Source organism: Xenopus laevis, chromosome 4S (genome assembly GCF_017654675.1).
Source record: "Xenopus laevis strain J_2021 chromosome 4S, Xenopus_laevis_v10.1, whole genome shotgun sequence".
Classification (NCBI taxonomy): Eukaryota; Metazoa; Chordata; class Amphibia; order Anura; family Pipidae; genus Xenopus; species Xenopus laevis.
In genome coordinates, this window is record NC_054378.1 from 66,178,608 (window position 1) to 66,194,957 (window position 16,350).

The window sequence follows — 16,350 nt, forward strand, 5'->3', positions numbered from 1 at the left end:
TCTCTAATATTATGGAAGCAATATTTGTAGTAGTAACAAGGAATAGCCTATGAGGCAGGTATGCTGCTCAAAAGTAATTTATTTGTACATTTACTTTTGAGCAGCATACCTGCTATTCCTTGTTACTACTACAAATATTGCTTCCAGTTGAACCTGTACCTGTTGGCGGGGTACATTACAAGGGAAAAGCCAACAAATCGCTTTAAGAACACAAGGTGACAGTCACCCCTGCATAATACTCTCTAATATTATGTTTTAGTTAGTCTAGGAACCTTTGAAAGTGCCAATTTTTGAATACCTGCCTTTTAACTTTCTTTGGTCTGCAATGTTTAGAGTTCCAATCTAGAAAGGGAAGGCTGTTAAAAAATATTGCTCCAACACATGATAAAAATGTGTCTTCTAGGCAAAAGTACCTCCCCCAAAGGCTGCAATAGACCTGACTGTCAATCAAAATCAGATTCCCGGCTGGACAATATGCTGGACTTTCCAGGGATACACAGTACTGCAGTATCTGACTCCAACTTATATAATGACAGAAATTCATGGTATATTAATCATCAAAACACAAAGGTGAATCAGTAACTGACCTGACTGGCATGAAAGTTTTTTCTGGATCCAACTCGAAGTCTTCCAATCTCTAAATGCACAAGCCCTTGAGCACACTTGAGTTAAAACAGGAAATTCTTTTATTTTTTTAATTTGTAATGTTTTCATAGGAAGGTACAGACTTTATTCAAGTATGAAAAACTAACTATATAATTTAAGTCACAAGCATTATTTCTTAACTAATAGAATGGGTAGTCTACTAACTACTAAACTACTAAATAATCAATGTTCTTTTTAAAAAACTATAATACATATATTAAAAAGGAGTTTTATAAACCATACAGTTTCCTGGCAATAAAGTTGCCCATATATATATTGGCCAATATTTTATTTTTTATGACTTTTGTATGGAATAAAATGGATCAATTTTTCCCTGGAGTGTGCAATCTTCAATTTCTCCTGAATGTCTACCATATTTTGGTGACTCTGTTGGGGAGTCCCTTTAGACTTGCATTTTGTTGGGTGTGCGCCTTCCAACCCTTTTTGTTCTTAGGGTTTCCTACTTTGTTAAGAGTTGGTAAGTTTGCATCTTATTGGCCAATATATAGACCCCAAAACAATGCACTCCTTGATCAATATCTGATTATGATTAAGGTAGTAATAAACCAGGTTGGAAAATTCTGTCAGGCAAGGATCATGAATGTAATTTGGGACTGATGGATCTGAATAATTTGATATAGGCCTGAGGACAGAAGGACTGGATAAGTTTGACTTGGTCTATTACTTTGGTAATAAAACAAAGGTTCATTGTTCATGGCCAAAATAGTACAACTTGCTGCATACAGTATAACCCACATAATTGAATGAATATTGTTAACATAGATTTGGGAAGAGAACTTATGTGGTCTTTAATTGTATAGCAGGCATTCACTTCAGAATGAAACTACAAAGTCCACTGTTTAACTAATGGCATCCAACAAACACAGACTTGCCTGATAAACTGACAGAAGCACGATTTGTAACACATTTCCACCACTCCATATATTAATGCTTTGTTATTGTTTTTGTGACTGGAACGCAGCAGTTAGTATAAAAACTGAGGAGATATAAATTTTAGGAGTGTTGTCTCGATACTTTTGGCCACAACTCTTTTCCTGTTCTCAAATTTTGCTCTCAGAATCGAGTAACCTTACTCTACATAGGTTGCTCGGAGGATTGAGTAATTGCTGCATAACTGAGACCTATTTTCTACTGTGAGAAACACACATGATGTTCTTCAGTTTCTCCTAAGATATAAAAAAGGCAAAAAGCAGACAACTTACAACTCCATAATGTACCTCATGAATGACTCAAAGGGGTTTTAAGAGTTTAGGTTCCCATTGGGAACTTATTCATTGATTTTAACCTGCATTCATTAATTTAATTAATTGAATTCATTTATTCAGATTTTGTAATTATGTATTTATTTGGTTGATTAATTGTTATTTGTGAATTTTACGAGAATAATCAATACAAATTAAACAATTTTCAGATTCCCAAGTGTGTTTTAACAGGTGCATTAGGTCATTTGGTTTTGTTTTTACCTTACACACCATCAATTGATAGTACAATGGGTAACTGCCTTTAAGCCAAATCAATAATTTGAACTAAGTGGTGCATTTTCAGAGTTCTCTGCAGGGGGAGTAGGACTAAAGGGGTTTGACTCAGCTGCAGAAGATTTTTATTATCAACATAATAGAGTGCCAACATATTTCACAGCACTGGGCAGAGGGAAAGCAATGTAAAAATGTTAATTATTAAAAAAAAGCCAATCTGTTAATCAAACAATTCTGATTCAGTCTAAGTAGAGATATGTTATAGAAATGAAAATAAGTAAAACCCCTCTCTATTCAATGGACCACCAATTAGAGAAAATTCAAGTATCTGTGCAGCAGTGTCGAAATTAACAGTTTCAATTGATTGGTTAAAGGTTACTAACCCAGTGTTACTTCAATTATTGGGCAGCCATTGCTGGATTACCCAATAAAGTGCTATGTACTAGGTGCTAATAATTCATCAGCAATTAAAAACCATGTAATAGGATTAATTAATATTGTGCTATAAAGTGCTAGTGCTTCAAATGAAGTTAAGGAGTTGACTTAAATAACCAGGATTAAGTTGACCCAGGTGAAATTAAAGTTAATCCATTATTATATATCACACATTAAAATCCATTCATTATAGAAGATTGTAAATAACTGATTAACTGTTAAAAAGTAAACTTTACTAAATTCATTAAAATTGCTGCAAATCAATTAAGGTAATCTTTGAGAACTGCATAAAAATTCGTGAATAGTAATTAATCCATACACCCCCGTTAAGGTTATAGGGTGTTAAGAAACGTTTGCATAAAATTATTCAAAAGAGACCAGCATTGAAAGAGAAAGGAGGAATAGGAAAATTGTTAGAGGTGGAGAAGTCCCAAGTTCTAGCTGCCTACATTTTTTCTAAGTCTGGGACCCCACACGGAGGAGAAAGTAGGTCACTGGGGACTGTATTTTAATGAATTTAGTAAAGTTTACTTTTTAACAGTTAATCAGTTATTTACAATCTTCTATAATGAATGGATTTTAATGTGTGATATATAATAATGGATTAACTTTAATTTCACCTGGGTCAATTTAATCCTGGTTATTTAAGTCAACTCCTTAACTTCATTTGAAGCACTAGCACTTTATAGCACAATATTAATTAATCCTATTACATGGTTTTTAATTGCTGATGAATTATTAGCACCTAGTACATAGCACTTTATTGGGTAATCCAGCAATGGCTGCCCAATAATTGAAGTAACACTGGGTTAGTAACCTTTAACCAATCAATTGAAACTGTTAATTTCGACACTGCTGCACAGATACTTGAATTTTCTCTAATTGGTGTTCCATTGAATAGAGAGGGGTTTTACTTCTTTTCATTTCTATAACACATTATTTTGGTAATCACACCTCTTTCGTTCGGAAAACGTATTGCTTTTTTAGGAAGGTACACTGAACAATTCTTTCTTTCTAAGTAGAGATATGTAATATTGAATCTACATTTCTGCCACTGATGCTTCCAGCATTTTTCAAACTAATTGAAAACGAAAAGCTTTCTGAAATTATGCCAATTACCTTTAACACAGTTGCTACAATCTCTTGCGAGGCATCCCGCATGTCTTCTCCATTAACTGACATAATTTGGTCACCTTGCATTAACCGTCCATCAACATCTGCAGCTCCTCCTTTCACAATGTTGGATATAAACACTCCACTTCCACTCCTTAAAGAACAGACGTACAACAGGTTAAAGGACAAGGCAACCCCAATTAAGATAAACTGTCAATGTATTATCCTATTTGCACTGAAGTCTGCAGTGCTTATTCTTCTTAATCTTGCATGGTTTCTCAGTAGCACTGTCACGCCGGTTTAAATTCCTATTACTTGCACGATGCAATAATGCTGCAGTCTAACATCAAGACCAAAATCTGTGATTCTGTGCTAATAATAGGAAAAAATTGGCGCATTTGCTGAAGTAATTTGTTGGCCATCTTTGTAACATCTAAAGGGAAAATGCTGGTCGTGATCAAGGAAGCTGCAGCAGTTTTACTTGCCGCATTTTTATATAAAGTAAGAACGAAGAAAACAGGTACGGGCACACAGGTGCAATTCAAGTAGGGGACTAGCCCCTTACGTGTTTATTAATTCGACACAGCGTTTCAGGGGCAGTTCCCCCTTCGTCGGGTGATACAGCCACAAATGTGAATTCAGTCTGATGTGTTTTCTATAACAGCTTTTCCTGGATAAATATGTTTTTTCTGTAAGCCTTTTATCTGTATTTTCCGTATATTAAACCACCTTCTTTTTACTTTTTCAGATATTAGAATGAAAAGAAAGAGAATTACATCCAGGGTGAGGCAAAAATACCTTTCTTCCATTTATTAGGGAAAGAATTTCTCCTTATTCGTTAGATTCAGTTGTCTTAGATATATATATATATATATATATATATATATATATATATATATATATATATATATATATATATATATATATATATATATCTTTTTCCTTTTTTTCTGAAAGATTTGGTTTTTCTTTATACTGTATAGATTTTATGTTTTTTTCATTATCTTTAGGTCTTTTCTAATAATTTTTTCGTTTGGGAAAAATGTTTTTTCACAAATTTTTTGGACATTTTAATTTGGAGTTCCCCAGGATTGGACAATTTTGGATTCCTACAGAATATTGGACAATTGGTTCCTGGGGGTGGAGTTGTTTTGGGGTATTTAAACCTAATTCACATTTGTGGCTGTATCACCTGACGAAGGGGGAATTGCCCCCGAAACGTTGTGTCGACTTAATAAACACGTAAGGGGCTAGTCCCCTACTTGAATTGCACCTGTGTGCCAGTACCTGTTTTCTTCGTTCCTGCTGTGTTGCGGAAGTGCCGACTTCCTAGGGTCCGAGCACTGGGTCAAGTACTCCATAGGGCTCGGGTGTGCACGTGAGTGTGTTTGCATTTAAATAAAGTAAAACATGTAGGGCAGAACACACTTAGCGATTGTGGAAAGCTAAGGGGGGGGGCAACTAATTGGTAACACATGGTTTACCGGGGTTGCCTTGTCCTTTAACCATTTTTTAAGAGGTATAGATTATGTATAACAAATTGTAACGATCGCCGCCCGGAGCAGGCCCAGGAGCTCCGGGCGGCGCGTCCTCTCCTGCCGGCGTCGCTCCCAAGATGGCGGCGCCCATGGCCGCCACGTGGGTAAGCGGCGCCGGCGCGATGACGTCAGTGCGCCGACGTCGGCGCAAGGACGTCAATGACGTCATTAAGGCGCCAAATTCAAATAAAAAGCCTGTTTAGACGCCAGGATGGCGCCCAAGTATAGGAAACCTTGCCCTAAGTATTTCCTGGGTTCCCTGTGTGCTAATATTCCTTATCCTGATCCTGATTATTATCCTTGACCCCTGCCTGGCCTTTGGACTTTGCTGTTATCTGCCTGCCCCTGAACTCTTGCCTGGATTCTGACTACTCTCTGGATTAACCCCTTGGACACCGCGACCTTGCACCCTCAAGAAGGCTTCCTCCTTGATCCCGACTACCTCCCTGGAGGGAGCTCCCGGCTCCCTGACATTATACTTGGGCCATGGATCCTACTGAGGAAGCTACGCCTGATGTCGGACGAGCGCTCCGCGGACTGGCATCCCGCATGGAGGAATATGAAGCCCAGCAGTACCACATTGCACAGGCACTCGATACCCTTCTCTCCCGAGTGCCTCCAGCGCCTCCTGCTTCACAAGCGGCTGCAAATCCTCCCTTGGCGGACGTCTCATCTAACACAGGTTTCTCGTCTGGTGAGCCTCGTATTCCGCCTCCTCCTCGCTTCAGTGGGGACCCACAGGCCTGCAGAGGTTTTGCTACACAGTGCCAGATCCAGTTCGAGTTTCAACCCTCGCACTTCCCCAATGAACGTTCCAAGGTGGGGTATGTAATGTCTCGTTTGGTGGGCAAACCGCTTGAGTGGGCAACATCTCTTTGGGAGAAGAATTCTCCACTGACTTTTGATGCCAAGGCTTTTCTGCAAACATTCCGTACTGTGTTTGATGCCCCGGGTCGGGTCACTAATGCTCCTTCTCGTCTCCTGCAACTCCGACAGGGAAACCGCAGCGTCAGTGACTATGCTATTGACTTTAGAACTTTGATGGCTGAAACTTCCTGGAATGACGATGCCTATAAGGCCGTATTCTATCAAGGTCTGTCTATTCGCATTAAAGATGATCTTGTCTCCAGGGAGTTCCCTGATCTGCTGGAAGATCTGATTGCACTGTCCATTAAAGTGGACACTCGTCTCAGAGAGCATCAAGTAGAGAGGGAGCATTGTAAACGATTTCAACCCGTGTTGGCACCTCGCTTCCAGAGACCTCTCTTGCAAACTCCAGCTGCTCAAGCTCCTCCTTCTCCTCCGGAGGAACCGATGCAGGTTGGAAGGGCTCGTCTCTCCGAACAAGAAAGACTCCGTAGACGAATGGCTGGCTTATGTCTGTATTGTGGCGGACAGTCTCATTTTGCGAATTCTTGTCCAGCGAAGCCCACGAGTTCTGTTCCCCGAGGTATATCTAGGGTAACACATGTAGGGGGCACTACTCCAAAGTCTCAAGAGAACACTCACAGGTTTCTCCTTCCTTTACAGATTCGCCTAGCCACTAAGACTATTGTTGGCTCTGCTTTCATTGACTCTGGAGCTGCTGGGAACTTCATGGACGCTCTGTTCGCCAAACACTTGGAAGTTCCCTTATTCCCATTGTCTACTCCTCTCCGAGTCACAGCCATTGACGACAGACCCCTGGAGGATGAATTTATCTCCATGACGACTGGGGAATTGCCTGTGCAGGTTGGGACATTGCATAAAGAAAGACTTTCGTTCCTAATTATTTCCTGCCCATCCGTTCCAGTTGTGTTGGGTCTTCCTTGGCTGCGCCTGCATAATCCTTCCATTGATTGGTCCGCAGGACAGATTTCCCGTTGGAGCCCATTTTGCCAGCAGCACTGCCTTCCTGCTGAACCCCTCCGGAGGGTGAATGTCTCTTTGTCTGATCTGAAGACTCTACCCCCCTTTTACAAGGAATTCGCTGATGTGTTCTGTAAGAAGTCTGCAGAATTCCTTCCTCCACATCGACAATACGATTGTCCTGTCGATCTCCTGCCTGGAACCATGCCCCCTAGAGGTCGTACTTATCCTCTCTCTCCAGCGGAGACCACTGCTATGAAGCAGTATATCCAAGAAAATCTTTAGCAACGGTTTATTCGCCCTTCTACCTCTCCTGCCGGGGCTGGATTCTTCTTCGTGGAAAAGAAGGATGGAGGCCTTCGTCCTTGCATCGACTACCGGGGTCTTAATAAGATTACGGTTAAGAACCGGTATCCCTTGCCCTTGATTGCCGAACTCTTTGACCAATTGAAGGGGGCTAAAATCTTCACTAAGTTGGATCTCCGTGGGGCGTACAACCTCATTCGCATCCGTGAGGGTGATGAATGGAAGACGGCTTTCAACACTCGTGACGGGCACTATGAATATCTCGTTATGCCCTTTGGCCTTTGCAATGCCCCTGCCGTCTTCCAGGAGTTTGTTAACGATGTGTTCCGGGTTCTCCTAGGAAGGTTCGTAGTCGTGTACCTGGACGACATCCTGATCTTTTCTAAAGACCTAGAAAGCCATCGCTCCCAGGTGAAGGAGGTACTCTCTCGTTTGAGGAAGAACTCTCTCTTCGCCAAGTTGGAGAAGTGCGTCTTCGAGGTGTCTAAGATCCCCTTCCTAGGATACATTATCTCTCCTGAGGGATTTGAGATGGATCCCGTGAAAGTGTCTGCCATCCAGGAGTGGCCTCTCCCGCTGTGTACCAAGGCAATCCAGAGATTTATCGGATTTGCTAATTACTATCGGCAGTTCATCCGGGGGTTCTCTTCCCGCATTGCACCTATCCTGGCCCTCATCCGGAAAGGGGGTAAACCCAGCTTGTGGCCTCCATCTGCCATTGATGCTTTTCAGTCCTTGAAAGAGGCCTTCACGTCCGCTTCTGTCCTCCGACACCCCAATCCTGAACTACCCTTCTGCATCGAAGTTGATGCTTCTGAAGTCGGAGCCGGAGCCATCCTGTCTCAGAGACACCCCGCTGATGGGAAGTTGCACCCCTGTGCTTATTTCTCCAAGAAGTTCTCGTCCGCAGAGCAGAACTACGATGTCGGGAACCGAGAACTCTTGGCTGTTAAACTCGCCCTTGAAGAATGGCGTCACCTCTTGGAGGGTTCTCTGATTCCTGTTCAGATTTACACCGATCATAAGAATCTCGAGTTCATCCAGTCCCTCAAGAGGCTAAACCCCAGACAGGCAAGGTGGGCTCTCTTCTTCTCTCGATTTAATTTTATCTTGACTTATCGCCCAGGCTCCAAGAATCGGAAGGCCGATGCCTTGTCTCGTAGCTTCACTCCGGTGGACCGCTCTCCTGAGAGACAAGAGCCAATCATCCCTCCAGTCAAGATTATTGCCTCCCTGTATCCACAGTTTGCCGACCAAATCCTGGCTGGTCAGTCTTCTGCTCCTTCCGGTACTCCCATTGGGATGGCATTTGTTCCTCCTGAGCTGCGTCTGCCTATCCTGCAACAGACCCATTGCTCCAGGCAAGCCGGACACCCTGGCCCAGCTAAAACTCTTGAACTCTTACGACGCCTGGTCTGGTGGCCTGATATCCGCAAAGATGTGAAAGACTTTGTTGCTGCTTGTAATGTTTGTGCCACATCTAAGTCAAGCCACTCCCGCCCCAGTGGGTTACTACAGCCCTTGCCAGTTCCTTCCCGTCCCTGGACCCACCTGTCCATGGACTTCATTGTCGAACTTCCTCCCTCCTGTGGGAATACGGTGATCTGGGTTGTCATTGATCGTTTCTCCAAAATGGCCCATTTCATCCCTCTGAAGAAGTTGCCCTCTGCGGTGGAGTTGTCCCAGCTATTTATTTATCCGTCTCCGATAGAGGCACACAGTTTACTGCCAAGTTCTGGCGTTCCCTATGCAAAGACCTGGGAATTGTTCTTCAGTTTTAATCTGCATACCACCCGCAGACGAATGGGGCAGCTGAACGTGTCAACCAAGCCCTGGAACAGTTCTTGAGGAACCACGTTTCCCTTTGTCAAGATGATTGGTCTGATCTCCTCCCGTGGGCGGAATTTGCTCATAACAATGCCTGCCACACTTCCACTGGAAGGTCCCCATTTATGGCGGTGTATGGTCAACATCCTCAAGCCTTCCCACAAGACTTTGTGTTGTCCGATGTTCCGGCCGCTGATGACCATGCAGCCCACATGTCTGCTATTTGGGCCGCAACCAAGTCCAATCTGGAGAAGAGTGCTCTGGTTCTTAAGACGTTTGCAGATCGTAGACGTAGACCCTCTCCTCCCTACAAGGTTGGTGATAAAGTCTGGTTGTCTTCCAGGAACATTCGGTTGAAGGTACCATCTCCTAAGTTGGGTCCGAGGTTCGTAGGCCCTTTTTCCATCCTGGAGGTGATCAATCCTGTGGCTGTCAGACTTCAGCTTCCTCCTGAGATGCGAATTCCCAACGTGTTTCATGTCTCCTTGGTGAAACCCGCTACCTCCAACCGCTTTTCTGTTGTCCAGCCTCCTCCTCCTACTATCTCTGTGGATGGTCAACAAGAATATGAAGTGGAGAAGATCCTTGACTCCAGAATCTCCAGGGGGTCTCTTCAGTACCTCATCAAGTGGAAGGGCTTTGGCCCTGAAGAATGCTCCTGGGAAGGATACTCTGATGTCCATGCTCCTCGTCTGGTGAGGGAGTTCCATTCCAAGTTTCCCCAGAAGCCAAGTCCTGGTGGTCCGGAGGCCCCCCGTGAAGGGGGGTACTGTAACGATCGCCGCCCGGAGCAGGCCCAGGAGCTCCGGGCGGCGCGTCCTCTCCTGCCGGCGTCGCTCCCAAGATGGCGGCGCCCATGGCCGCCACGTGGGTAAGCGGCGCCGGCGCGATGACGTCAGTGCGCCGACGTCGGCGCAAGGACGTCAATGACGTCATTAAGGCGCCAAATTCAAATAAAAAGCCTGTTTAGACGCCAGGATGGCGCCCAAGTATAGGAAACCTTGCCCTAAGTATTTCCTGGGTTCCCTGTGTGCTAATATTCCTTATCCTGATCCTGATTATTATCCTTGACCCCTGCCTGGCCTTTGGACTTTGCTGTTATCTGCCTGCCCCTGAACTCTTGCCTGGATTCTGACTACTCTCTGGATTAACCCCTTGGACACCGCGACCTTGCACCCTCAAGAAGGCTTCCTCCTTGATCCCGACTACCTCCCTGGAGGGAGCTCCCGGCTCCCTGACACAAATATGCTTTTTTTTCCACTTACAAAGTTTGGGGGGCACAGGCACATACCTTCCCTGCTGCATACCCAAGGCTGAACGAGTCCTGCGATACAATTGCACGAGGTGGGCGACAAGGCTGGCCAGGTTGCCCATGGTGCCCTGCCCTTCAGCTTGTATTATATTATGTACTGTTATTATGCTCTGGCTGGTGGTCTATTTCAGCCTTAAAGGGAATCTGTCGTCATTATAAAAAACACACATAGTAACATAGTAACATAGTAACATAGTAAATAAGGTTGAAAAAAGACACATGTCCATCGAGTTCAACCTTTTTTTTTTTTTTGTTTATTAACTACCTATCTGCCAGTTGATCCAGAGGAAGGCAAAAAACCCATCTGAAGCCTCTCCAATTTGCCTTAGAGGGGGAAAAATTCCTTCCTGACTCCAAAATGGCAATCGGATTAGTCCCTGGATCAACTTGGACTATGAGCTATTTCCCATAACCCTGTATTCCCTTACTTGCTAAAAAGCCATCCAACCCCTTCTTAAAGCTATCTAATGTATCAGCCTGTACAACTGATTCAGGGAGAGAATTCCACATCTTCACAGCTCTCACTGTAAAAAACCCCTTCCGAATATTTAGGCGGAACCTCTTTTCTTCTAATCGGAATGGGTGACCTCGTGTCAGCTGGAAAGACCTACTGGTAAATAAAGCATTAGAGAGATTGTTATATGATCCCTTTATATATTTATACATAGTCATCATATCACCCCTTAAGCGCCTCTTCTCCAGCGTGAACATCCCCAATTTGGCCAGTCTTTCCTCATAGCTAAGATTTTCAATACCTTTTACCAGCTTAGTTGCTCTTCTCTGTACCCTCTCTAATACAATAATGTCCTGTTTGAGTGATGGAGACCAAAACTGTACAGCATATTCTAGATGGGGCCTTACAAGTGCTCTATACAGTGGAAGAATGACCCCCTCCTCCCGTGACTCTATGCCCCTTTTAATACAGCTCAAGACCTTATTTGCCCTTGATGCTGCTGACTGGCATTGCTTGCTACAGCCAAGTTTATCATCTACAAGGACTCCAAGGTCCTTTTCCATAATGGATTTGCCTAGTGCAGTCCCATTTAGGGTATAAGTGGCTTGGATATTTTTACATCCCAGGTGCATGACTTTACATTTATCAACATTGAATCTCATTTGCCACTTAGCTGCCCAGATTGCCAGTTTGTCAAGATCCTGTTGCAAGGATGCCACATCCTGGATGGAATTAATTGGGCTGGATAATTTTGTGTCATCTGCAAACACTGATACATTACTTACAACACCCTCCCCTAAGTCATTAATGAACAAGTTAAATAAAAGTGGACCCAATACTGAGCCCTGGGGGACCCCACTAAGAACCTTACTCCAAGTAGAGAATGTCCCATTAACAACCACCCTCTGTACCCGATCCTGTAGCCAGTTTCCTATCCATGTGCAAACGACTTCATTAAGCCCAACAGACCTTAGTTTAGAAAGCAGTCGTTTGTGGGGCACAGTATCAAACGCTTTGGCAAAATCCAAATAGATCACATCTACTGCCCCCCCACTATCCAGAATCTTACTTACCACATCATAAAATGCAATCAAATTCGTCTGACATGACCTATCCTTCATAATGCCATTCATTAGGACAAAATTTTGTATGTGATCCCTTAACAAGCCTTCAAATAATTTGCCCACCACAGATGTCAAGCTTACTGGCCTATAATTGCCAGGCTGAGATCGTAATCCCTTTTTAAATATTGGAATAACATCAGCTTTTCTCCAATCCATAGGCACCATACCAGATGACAGTGAATCTGAGAAAATCAGAAATAAGGGCTGGTCTAAAACTGAACTAAGCTCTCTTAGAACCCGGGGGTGTATGCCATCAGGCCCTGGAGCCTTGTTTACATTAATTTGTATTAAAGCTTTTTGAATCATATCCTGAGTCAGCCACTGACTAGATTGAGCTGAACCATTCGTGCAGTTATTAAGTGAGCCTGTGAACCCAGACTCCTCTATTGTATACACTGAAGAAAAGAACTGATTTAACACATTTGCCTTATCTGTATCTGTTACAACCATACTGATACCATTATTTAATGGAGCAACACTCAACCTGCATCTTTTTACTATTAATATATTTAAAAAACTTTTTAGGGTTAGTTTTCACCTCCACCGCAATTAACTCTTCATTTCTTTTCTTAGCCTTCCGGATTGCTGATTTACAACATTTATTACAGTGTTTATATTCATTAAATGCAGCTTCTGTCCCTACAGATTTGTAGTTTTTAAATGCCTTTCTCTTCTTTCCCATTAACATCTTTACCTCTGTATTAAGCCACACAGGATGATTCTTAGAGCTTCTACGTTTAGTCCTTAAGGGAATAAATTGAGAACAGTAATGATTTAATATCATTTTAAAGGACAACCATTTCTGTTCTGTGTTTTTAGCTGAAAACCTAATGCCCCAATCAATGCTCTGTAGGGCAGCCCTCAAGGCACTAAAATTAGCTTTGGCAAAATTCATGGTTTTTGTTGCCCCAGTATATTTTTGTTTTTTGCACCAGACATTAAAAGATATAACATTATGGTCACTATTACCCAGGGGTTCAATGACTTGCACATTTGCTATAAGTTCTGGGTCATTTGAGATCACTAAATCAAGAATAGCATTTTTTCTGGTAGGCTCCTCAACAACCTGTGCTAAAAAATTGTCGTGCAATAAGTTTATAAACTTGCTCCCATTAACTGATCTAGCAGTACCGTTGCTCCAGTCAATATCTGGGTAATTAAAATCCCCCATTATCATTACTTTACCTAAACTAGCAGCCTTTTCTATTTGCATTAGGAGCTTTGTCTCTTCCTCCTCACTTACATTAGGGGGTCTATAGCATACTCCTACAATTAATTTGCTGGATTCTTTACAATTGGTGAAGAACTCCACCCATACGACTTCTGGCCCCTCATTTTCTAACATAACCTCCTCCTTTATATGAGCTTTTAAATCCTGCCTAACATACAGACATACCCCTCCTCCTTTTCTATTGCCTCTGTCCCTCCGAAACAAAGTATAGCCACTGATATTTACTGCCCAGTCATGCGACTCATTCAGCCATGTTTCGGCCACACCAATCACATCATATTTTCCTTCCATCACCAGCAGCTCCAGCTCTCCCATTTTACCAGTCAGACTTCTTGCATTTGTAAACATACATTTAATACTGGCACCATATTGAACATATGACATGTGGTCCTCCCTATCCTTAACAGTATCCCTAGCCAAATCTCCTCCCCCATTTTCCCTTTCTTTGCCCACTATCTCATCTAACCTGTCTACCACTGAATCTTTTACTGAACCCTCCCCCCCCACACCTAGTTTAAAATCTCCTCCAACCCTCTAGCCATCTTCTCTCCCAAAACAGCTGCCCCATCATCATTGAGGTGCAGCCCATCCCTAGCAAAGAGCCTGCAGCCGACTGAAAAATCAGCCCAGTTCTCCAAAAACCCAAAACCCTCCTCCCTACACCAATCTTTTAGCCACGCATTAATCTCCCTACGCTCCCGCTGTCTCCTTAGCGTTGCTCGTGGCTCAGGTAATATCTCTGAGAAAATTACCTTGGAAGTCCTCGCCCTCAGCTTTGAACCTAGTTTTTTAAAATCATTTTTGAGGACTTCACCACCTCCTCTAACTTTGTCATTGGTACCTATGTGTACCAAGACCGCTGGGTCTTCCCCAGCCCCTCCCAATAATCTGTCAACTCGTTCCACCACATGCCGAACCCTAGCACCAGGCAAGCAGCAGACTGTTCGGCATGTAGGGGCCTTGCGACAGATTACCCTATCCACCTTTCTAATAATTGAATCCCCTATAACTAGAACCTGCCTTTCCTTCCTTGCACTCCCCCCACCACCCGTATTAGAGCCACTGCCTCCCGGGGTGCTCCGAGAGTCAGACTGCTCCATACACGCCAGTTCGGAGTTTTCCTCCCCAGCATCTTCAGCCAAAACGGCGAATTTGCTGTTTTGGACAAACTGTGGACCAGCCCCCCTACTCTTCTGTCCCCTACTCCCCCTCTTGACTGTCACAAACCTTCCTCCCTCATTAGCCTCCACTGCCCCTTCTCCTCCCCCCACTCCACTAGCCCCTGCCAGTGGTTGCTCTGCGAGCCTCCTTTCCTGCCCCTCGTTTGCCGATGCTCTCAGTGCTGCAAGTTCACCCCTTAGAGTCTGCAGCTCAGATTCCAAGATGAAAACCCACCGACATCTCTCACATGTAAATACTGCATGGAACTGCTGCTCCAACACCACATACATGTGACAAGACACACACTGAGTAATACCAGCAAACCCACTCATATTTACACTGGGTACTTACAGTCTCCCAAATGTAATTCCTCACCAACACCTTTTCAGTTTTAAACGCCTTAAGGTTTTTAACGCTGCTTAACACTTAATTCACATGCAACACTTCGATCACATGCAACACTCGCTAAGCAGCTCCCACACTCGCTTTGCCTTCACAAGTGTAAGGTTTCAACCAGAGCACTCAAAGCCTGTTCAGAATTTACCTGATTAACCCCTCCCCCTTAATTAGAAGAAAGAGGGAAAGGAGAAAAAAAAAATGCTATTTGCTACCAGCAGTAAATAAAAACCCTTATTAACTTTTTTTTTTTTTATATTCCCCTTAGACCTCTAAAGCTAAAACACAAAAAGAAAGTAAATGCACTTAATGTATCAACTAGTTTACCCCAAAGAGAGAAAAGAAAAAGCTGTTTGTCTCAGTCAGATAACTCACATAACACACAGCAGTCAGTTATTTGCACTTACTCCCTCCTTGCACCCAGCACTCCCAGCATGCACAGCAAACACCAACGCCTTAAGGTTTTTAACGCTGCTTAACACTTAATTCACATGCAACACTTCGATCACATGCAACACTCGCTAAGCAGCTCCCACACTCGCTTTGCCTTCACAAGTGTAAGGTTTCAACCAGAGCACTCAAAGCCTGTTCAGAATTTACCTGATTAACCCCTCCCCCTTAATTAGAAGAAAGAGGGAAAGGAGAAAAAAAAATGCTATTTGCTACCAGCAGTAAATAAAAACCCTTATTAACTTTTTTTTTTTTTATATTCCCCTTAGACCTCTAAAGCTAAAACACAAAAAGAAAGTAAATGCACTTAATGTATCAACTAGTTTACCCCAAAGAGAGAAAAGAAAAAGCTGTTTGTCTCAGTCAGATAACTCACATAACACACAGCAGTCAGTTATTTGCACTTACTCCCTCCTTGCACCCAGCACTCCCAGCATGCACAGCAAACACCAACGCCTTAAGGTTTTTAACGCTGCTTAACACTTAATTCACATGCAACACTTCGATCACATGCAACACTCGCTAAGCAGCTCCCACACTCGCTTTGCCTTCACAAGTGTAAGGTTTCAACCAGAGCACTCAAAGCCTGTTCAGAATTTACCTGATTAACCCCTCCCCCTTAATTAGAAGAAAGAGGGAAAGGAGAAAAAAAAAATGCTATTTGCTACCAGCAGTAAATAAAAACCCTTATTAACTTTTTTTTTTTTATATTCCCCTTAGACCTCTAAAGCTAAAACACAAAAAGAAAGTAAATGCACTTAATGTATCAACTAGTTTACCCCCAAAGAGAGAAAAGAAAAAGCTGTTTGTCTCAGTCAGATAACTCACATAACACACAGCAGTCAGTTATTTGCACTTACTCCCTCCTTGCACCCAGCACTCCCAGCATGCACAGCAAACACCAACGCCTTAAGGTTTTTAACGCTGCTTAACACTTAATTCACATGCAACACTTCGATCACATGCAACACTCGCTAAGCAGCTCCCACACTCGCTTTGCCTTCACAAGTGTAA

The 16,350-nt window shown here is 43.2% G+C and overlaps 1 pseudogene; it reads right to left on the reverse strand.

Annotated features, from left to right (window-relative positions):
* Positions 1 to 16,350, reverse strand: part of LOC108714983 — a 143,081-nt pseudogene that overhangs the window by 13,553 nt on the left and 113,178 nt on the right.